Genomic DNA, 8,551 nt, shown 5'->3' on the forward strand with positions numbered 1-8,551 from the left:
TAAAGCTGATGACACATGTATCTTTATTAGACTGCCCCAGTTATCAGTACAGGCTCACTTTGTACCCCCTTGGGTTGCCAAACACAATCTGTTTGACTGATGTCAGGTCCATTTCTGTGCATGATCATTCTTCCAGCAGTCAATACTGAGGTTTTTTAAGTTATTGACCAGACAGCTATTGGATGAGGCAGGGCCACATGGCCTACTGACCCAAAATACTGTAGCAAAAGTGGTGAAGATATGAAATCAATAACTTTATTGAAACAAATATCCGAGCCGACACTTTCTGCGGAAGGATTAAACTCAGGGGCTCTGCTGGAAATGGGCCAGGCTGTGCCTGGCTGATGCTGCAGGAATTCAGTCAGGCCGATGGGAATGCACACCTGAGGGAGGGAAGCAGAGAAGCAGCGTTTGGTCCAGCACCAGGAGCACAGAGCTGTGCAGGGCAGCCACAGCACACACAGAGGATCTGAGGGGTTGGGGTGCTCACGGGGTGACTCTGCTGAGGAGCACAGAGCTGAGCAGGGCAGCCACAGCACACACAGAGGGATCTGAGGGATCGGGGTGCTCACGGGGTGACTCTGCTGAGGAGCACAGAGCTGTGCAGGGAAGCCACAGGAGGGATCTGAGGGGTCATGGGGTGACTCTGCTGAGGAGCACAGAGCTGAGCAGGGCAGCCACAGCACACACAGAGGATCTGAGGGATTGGGGTGCTCATGGAGTGACTCTGCTGAGGGGCACAGAGCTGTGCAGGGCAGCCACAGGAGGGATCTGAGGGGTCAGGGTGCTCATGGAGTGACTGCTGAGGAGCACAGAGCTGAGCAGGGCAGCCACAGGACACACACAGAGGATCTGAGGGGTCGGGGTGCTCATGGAGTGACTCTGCTGAGGAGAACAGAGCTGTGCAGGGCAGCCACAGGAGGGATCTGAGGGGTCATGGGGTGACTCTGCTGAGGAGCCCAGAGCTGTGCAGGGCAGCCACAGGAGGGATCTGAGGGCTCGGGGTGCCCATGGAGTGACTCTGCTGAGGAGCCCAGAGCTGTGCAGGGCAGCCACAGGACACACACAGAGGGATCTGAGGGCTCGGGGTGCCCATGGAGTGACTCTGCTGAGGACACTCTGCTCCTGCCCTGGTCCTTCCATAACGCCCCAGCTGCACTGAGGGGCTGCCCCTGTGTGTTTGCAGTGCTGAGGGCTCTGCCTGCCCTGGGCTGGCTTTCAGAGCGTTCAGCATCAGTTTCCATCACTGAATTTGGGGAGGGGTTGTGGGCTCTCAGTGACACCAAAGTTCTGGCAGCCCTGGGGAGTCACATGTGTACAGATATATTATTCTGTGTGCACCTATATTGCCCTTGCATCTGTTTGCATGGCTTCACAAGGATGGAGAAACACTGCTAAACCCATGCTCCATGCATAGGCACATGCTTTATTTATTTGGTGAGTGTTTCAGATTTCATGGGCATTTTAAACTAACTAGCATAGCCTTGTCGTCATTAACATGTGCTCAGTGATTATGGTGCTTCTTCAGTGTTGCTTTTCATCCTAAATGCTTGAGCAGAGCCTCAGCCCTTTAGGTGAATCCAAGCATTTCTCAAAGCAGAAAATGTTGTTATCAGCACCAGTTAATACGTAAAATCTTGCCATCACTTACTGTGGAGCCACAACAAAAATAATTTAATAAAATAAGTTGTTTTATTTTCTCAAAAACAACATTTTGTGAAATGGTTGTGAAACACAGAGGAAAGAAAGAGTGAAGAAAAGCCCAATAAACAGCCATTTTATTACTGTTGCTAGAAATAAAATAAGGGTAAGGGAGACTTGGCTACTGTTTTATTGTAGCCGTGAATTCACTTCTTTCATTTAAGTGTCTGTCACATTAGTAGAAAAATACAGATCACTCTGAAGTGTGTACACTGGCAGTGACTATGCCCATTTTTCATTTTAAATAACTTTCAGCTATTTTTTCCTCTCCACAGCTGGAGGTGGCAGGCTGGTGTAGGAAGGGGTGCAAAATAAAAGCAGCATCTTTTTGTGGGCTTTGGGTGAGAATTTGGCACAAGTGGCTTTGCTCAGCTCCCTCTGCAATACATTCTCACTTTAATTGAGGGAATTAAAATGAAAAGAATTAGCCTGAATATATGTGCTTTATTTAATACTGCCACCGTATGTTAAACCTAATAACAAACCCAATTATTCCCAAATCACTTCTCAGTATTGAATGTGTGTTTTGGGGACTGAAATGAAATAGCTATGAAGTCACTTTGCATCAGTGTTTTTGTATGTCAGACATTTCTCTCTCTACCACAGTGCTGACATGATGGCTTTTAAGTCATCCCCTGCAGATATATGTAAGTTTAGCTGGATTAGCTGAGGATTGAAGCAACTTTAAAATGGGCTTGTGAAGTAATTCTTAATAAAAAATATGATATTTACACCATAAACAATACAAAGCTTTTATTTAATACTTGTATTTGGGAGATGAACTTGAAAAATAAAGGCCCAGTCAGAGGAGACATGCAGGAATTAGGGTAGGAATGAACTCAGTAATAAACTCCAAACAGGAGTTAGGCTCCTCCAAAGCATGGTATGTGTTTCCTGCTCACATATGACACCCCTGTGGCACTTTTTAAATCAGCCAGGTGCACTGGCAGCCCTGAAATCCCCTGGGCTGCACCCAAACCATCATGGGCAGCAGGGCAAGGGGGGATTCTGCCCTCCACATCCCTGTTGTGAGATCCCACCTGCACAGCTAGGTTTAAATTAGATATTGGGAGAAATCCCTACCTGGAGGGCAGTGAGGCACAGGTTGGTGTGAGAAACTGTGGCTGTCCCACCCCTGGAGTGTCCCAGGCCAGGCTGGATGGGGCTTGGAGCAGCCTGGGATGGTGGAAGGGGTCCCTGCCCCTGGCAAGGAGTTGGAACTTGGGGGCCATTGAATGTCCCTTCCAACCCAACCCATTCTATTGCTCAAAACTCTACCAAATGTAATGAAAAGCAGCAGAAATTTACAAAAAATGGGCTTCAAAGTTATATTAAAATGGCAAATAGCATCAATTGTGTTATGGTAGTGAATATCCCTGTGATGGGTCATTGGGGAGGGAACATGCAGCCATAGAATTCGTCTCTTTATGTAGAGACTCACCTTCAAGAGATGTTTTACTGTGGCTTCTTCAGAGCTTGGCTGTGAGCTGGTGTATCTTTTAGCACACTCCAAATCTTTCCATATTCTCTGTCTCTGTGTGGAAATGTTTCTGTACTTCATCCCAATTCAATAATAACAACTCTGTGTTTCTTGGCTGGTTCTGGCTGTTACATTTCTTTGGATTTATGGGTTATATTGCTTTGGATTTACAGAAAAAAAAAAAAAAGCTATGGTCTGGTGTTACAAGCATACATAAATGTGGTTTTCTAAAACAGAGTCACCAGCTCTCAGCCACAGCCCACTGTTCTTTAGAAACTCATCCTCTTTATTGTTTCAAAGCAATGAAAGCAAGACAGTCATTAGAGGAGTTTTATACTTTTTAAGTTTTTTGTATGGCACTTTCTGTGAAAAATGGTCCCTGAACAAACAACAGATTTTAGGGCTTGATTAAAGCCTGTCTCTGAGAATGGCATCTGATTTCTTCCTTGGAGCAGCAGCTCCTTCCAAGGGTTGCCAACCCTCTGCTGGAAGAAGAGCAGGGAATGTCAACCTTATTTCTGACCTGATTTTTTTTTTTGCCTCAGTTCCAGGTACTGGCTCAGGTTTTGTTTTTCTCCATTAGACTAAACAGATCTCTGTTATCTGACAACTTTCCTTCAACTTTACTTTCATGGCATATTTTATATGGAATTATTGTTTCTGAGTACTATCTGCCTGTTTTCTACAGTAAGTTGGTGACAGAAGCCCTGATGCTTTGGTATTGTTATAATAATGGGGGTCTGGCATGGCACAGACCTCTCCAATTCACACCCATATATACCTATACACTTTTATTTCTTTGAAGTCCTTCTGACAATATTTTTCCATGTATATTTGTAAGTTTTGAGTGTCTTGGAGCCCAGATCCATAGCCCTGCTCTTTGTCTTGTCCCCACTGTAGCTGCTGACACACTTTGGTTCAGAAGTTTGGTCTCAGGCTGCTGGTGGGAAGCCCTCAAGGGGACTGAACTTGGTTGAAGGGCTATCTGAATGAAATTATTTATAATGAGCATGCCTGGCAATTAGGTAATGCTAACCACTGGCTGGGGGTGGGAAATGAATACGTTATATTCATGAAAGGGGAACAAGTGGTGATGTTTGTGCAGCAGGCACTGTTTGCTAACCCATGGTATTTACATTCAGTGCCTCTTTGGCTTAAATGTTTATACCTTAACAGATATTTTCTCAAGATTGAGAGACTGCCTGATATAATAGCAGGTAATCTGTACTGAACCTGAGAGTCAACTGATTACCAGGCTTGCCTGAATTACTATTTGCTATTACAGTATTTTAGGAACCTGTAATATCCACCATTACTTTCTCTTGTGAAAGTCCTTAGACTGACTTGCCGTTGCCATTTTTCCCTCTCAGGCAAATAAATATCATGGTGAATCCAATACAATCAGCAGAGTGTAACCATAGTGTATGAATTTTTTTGCACAGATAATTAAAGCCCAATGTTCTCCGCTGTAACAATTACAAGTACCTGAGAAAACAATGACAAGGTCATCCTGTGGATGCAGCCATCAATCAGGGAATCCACTGCCTTAATAAAACAATAACTCACTTGTTTAGAAACCAACGCACAGAGGAAGAGACAACGAAATTGTTTCCTTGGACATATGTTCCCTTAACCACATCGATGTGGAGCAATAGCACACAGAGTGTGTTTAGCTAATTAGGACCAATTTCTCCTCTCTGCCCCTAAGTTGTGACTGAATCTCTGTGTTGGAATAGAAAAGGCCACTTGGACTGTGTGTGCACGTGTGGAAAAGTCTCTCTTTTCCTTTGGGAATGGTGTGCTGGAGCTCCCACAGCACACAGGGCATGTGTAAATGCAGATGTGACTCAGACGTCCATCAGCACACAGCTGCACATATTTGATGCTCAGGCATGGCCTGGGATTAGAAAGGGAGATTTTGGAGCTTTTTTAGTACCATGGCCTGGGGTGAGGATGTGCCTGTCTGTCTGTATGTGAGTAGACTGTGGCCAGTGGGTCGTGCTGGGTGATTATGACAGGTCCCATCCCAGGCACTCGTATCCTGGGCTTGCCCTTGCCCTGGCTCAGTGCAGGCGCTGCAGCTGCATCCCTGCTGCCCTTGAAGCAAACTCCATGGCTGTCAGCGGGTCTGCACTGCAAAGGTGCTCAAGAACTGCACAACATCTTAGAAGGGAAGCTTAAAAAAGCCAGCTGAGGACCATGTTACTCATTTAGGAGCAGACTGGTCCACAGGCTAATGGGTGTGTTGAAGGGCAAATAGTGTACAGGTAGGGGAAACATCCATTCTTCTGTTGATGGAGGTTCTGACTGCCACTGAACTGCTTTCCAAAGCAGCATCAGTATGTTATCCCCTGATAGCCATGTCCTGGCAATGGTGAAATGTGGAATCCCCGCACAGAACTTTTTAATTTGTAAGTTTACTTTTGAAATGATTGTTCATTTTGAGAAGTGGGTATCATGATATATACAATAGAGATAGGGGAAATACAATGAAATGTTCAATTTGAACCAAAGCATTTGTGAGGTGTGACTCACAATATGTGTGTTAATCAGTTAATAATACATAGTTCCCATCTTCACTTCCCACATTTCACCCAGAACTGGAGAATTTTCTCATTGACTTCCTTGCCAGGGGTGAGGCTGAGAGTTTCCTGTTAGAAAAGCTCAAGTATGAACTCATAACTTCTACTATTTGAGTACAGGCTAAAAAGTGGAGAATGTGATTCTGAAAAAGAAGTCTGGTTTATTTTATGTAACTATTGTAGAATTAATTGATGTTTTTAATTTATTTTTATGAATGTAATTATAAACTGATATCTCAGAGACTGAAAGCTGCTTTTATGTTATATACAAGTAGCTACAAAGGTAATTTTGCAGGCTCCTACATTTAATCATTTGCATTTATACTTATTACTGCATACATATGGCAGAACTGAAGTGCAGAACTGTATTTCTGAGGCAACAGTAATTTTTTCAGACACTAATTAAGCCCATTAAAAGTACTGATCTTCTCACGCTCACATTCACAGAATAAAGGCATCAAAGCAGCAATTTGGCACGTTGGATGGGAAATTACTAATTTTTTTCACAGTTTTATGTCGTGCATTTGCAAATATGTCTCCTTGAACTACCCAGGGCCAAGTTCAGTGAGATTCTGCTGTGGCTGGACATGCTGAGTTTGGGGAGAGCACAGAGAGCCGTGGCTGTAGCACTGGACCAGCTGTGCAGGTGACCTTGGCTTCACCAGCCTCCCTCAGCTCCACAGAGCCTCCGAGGCCTGCGCTTGTTCCAGGCACTCTCACCTCACTCACCCTCACGGCTGGGTGAGAATCCTTTCCATGCAAAAGCCACCAAAGGGTTGAGGAAATGTTCAAAGTCTCCTTTTGGGCAGCCTTACACAGCCAAGAGCTGCTGACTCTGCAAGGCGCATTGAAACCACGGATTTGCAGTGCACAGAGAGGGCAGCTGAAGGTGCTGGTGTCCCGTTCCCAGGGGCTCTCCCAGCCCTCAAGGGCTGGAATGTCACTAACAGGCCACTGTTATTTTTTGGCGAGGTGCTGGGCTGCTGGCTCTGTCTATATTTAGTGGTGGTGTAACTTAAATCAAAGCCCTGACGTTATTAACAGCATCGTGGACATTTAATTGGATTTAAGAAACACACTCAGGGCCAGCCTCTCTTCTCAGTTACACATGGGCAGCTCTGCTGGGACAGATGGGTTTGTCTTCTTTTTTGTCATTCAGCTCCATGTAAACTCAGATTTTAAAAACGCACTGTTAGGTTTAATCTGGGGGAGAGCAGTGGGAACTGTGGCCTGTGGTGCAGAGCTGTGCATTCAAAACACAGGCCTGTAGGATAATTCAGGTTAGAGGGGACCTGGTGAAGTCTCTGGTCCTGCCTCCTGATCAGAGTCACATCTGGCCAGTTTGCTCACAGCTTTATCCAGTCTTGTATTGAAAACTTGCAAGGATGGAGGCACATCCTCCCCGGGTATCTGTTCCCCTGCTTGACTCTTAAAAATTTCCTGATCATTTCCAGTCTGTCTTGTCTCCTCTTGTGCCTCTTATCCCTTGTCCTCCCACCATAAAATTTTATAAAGCATCTGGCTCCATCATTTCAATGCCCTCCTCTCAGCACTAGAAAGCCTGTGATTCACACCAGTCTCAAAGGACAGCTGGGGTCACATCCAGGCTTCTTCTGCTGGATTTGAGCCACATGATCTTTCCAGGTCCCTTCCAGCCTGAGCTGCTCAATGACTGTTCAACGTGTTAATTTTCTTTCCAAGTTCTCTCAGGCCAGCAGGTGCCCCTCTGCCCTGCTTTAGCCCAACCAGTTCAAAGTGATTCTTTCCCAAAGTCCTGTCCCAGGTCAGGCAGAGCTGCTGTGGAGCTGCAGAGCTGCTTCCAAGCGGGGCTGGGAACCTCCAGAAGGGATATTCTGGAGATATCTGTGATTCTGGAGATTCTGGAGTTTCCTGTGTGTGCTTTGCCTGGGGGTTGTCCAAGCATCCCAAACACACAGAATTCTGGAAGATATGGATGTGATCTTCCCCAGCTGCAACTGGAGTGAGAGCTTGGGGATGAAGGTCTCAGCTCAGCAAAGCCTTTAAGATCCTCCAAATTGCTTGGCAGGGTAGGGATAGGTTGAAGTATCCTCTTTAAGCCAAAACCTGCATTTAAATACTTCACCAGCCTGTGCTCTAAACCCATGGACTGTGAGTGTGCAGGCTGTGTCATGATGTGGTTTTTTCCCAATGTTATATAAGAAAAAAAAAATTACTGTTTTTTAAATTTAGATCACTGTTATTAGAACGGATGCCCTCGTAGGTAGTTTCATTTTGTTATAAAAGTGTCAACTCTTTATAGAGATAAGAACATCAATCTGTTTATGACTTTTTCTCTGACAAATATAAGAGGAATTTCTCGCTATCTTGGAAATTAGTGATCTTCTTTGTCCTGAGGTTCAGTTATGCTGACCTCCCTGTCATAACCCTGACTATATTTCCAAAGTGTGTGCTTTCCCCTGTCACAGGAGAAATCTGTAGCACAGAAACACAACCAGCTTTCCACAATTCATGGTAAAAAACAAAAAAGTGAAAAAAAATATAATTCTGTTATTGTGACAGAACCGATGCTGTATAGAAAGGATTGCTTACAGATACGTTGTAAGTTAATAATATCTTTTCCAAAGTATATTGAAAAATTAATGTCTGAAATGAAATACTTATGATTACAGGAAATAAAATTACTTACAACATTTTTTTCACAGCTCTCACTCAACACACACTCCTTTTCGCACACACATATACACACCCATAACTATTGTTAATTAAGACTGTCTCCATTATGGGGCTAATTAACAATTAGCATAAA

Source organism: Melospiza georgiana, chromosome 5 (assembly GCF_028018845.1).
Source record: "Melospiza georgiana isolate bMelGeo1 chromosome 5, bMelGeo1.pri, whole genome shotgun sequence".
Lineage (NCBI taxonomy): Eukaryota > Metazoa > Chordata > Aves > Passeriformes > Passerellidae > Melospiza > Melospiza georgiana.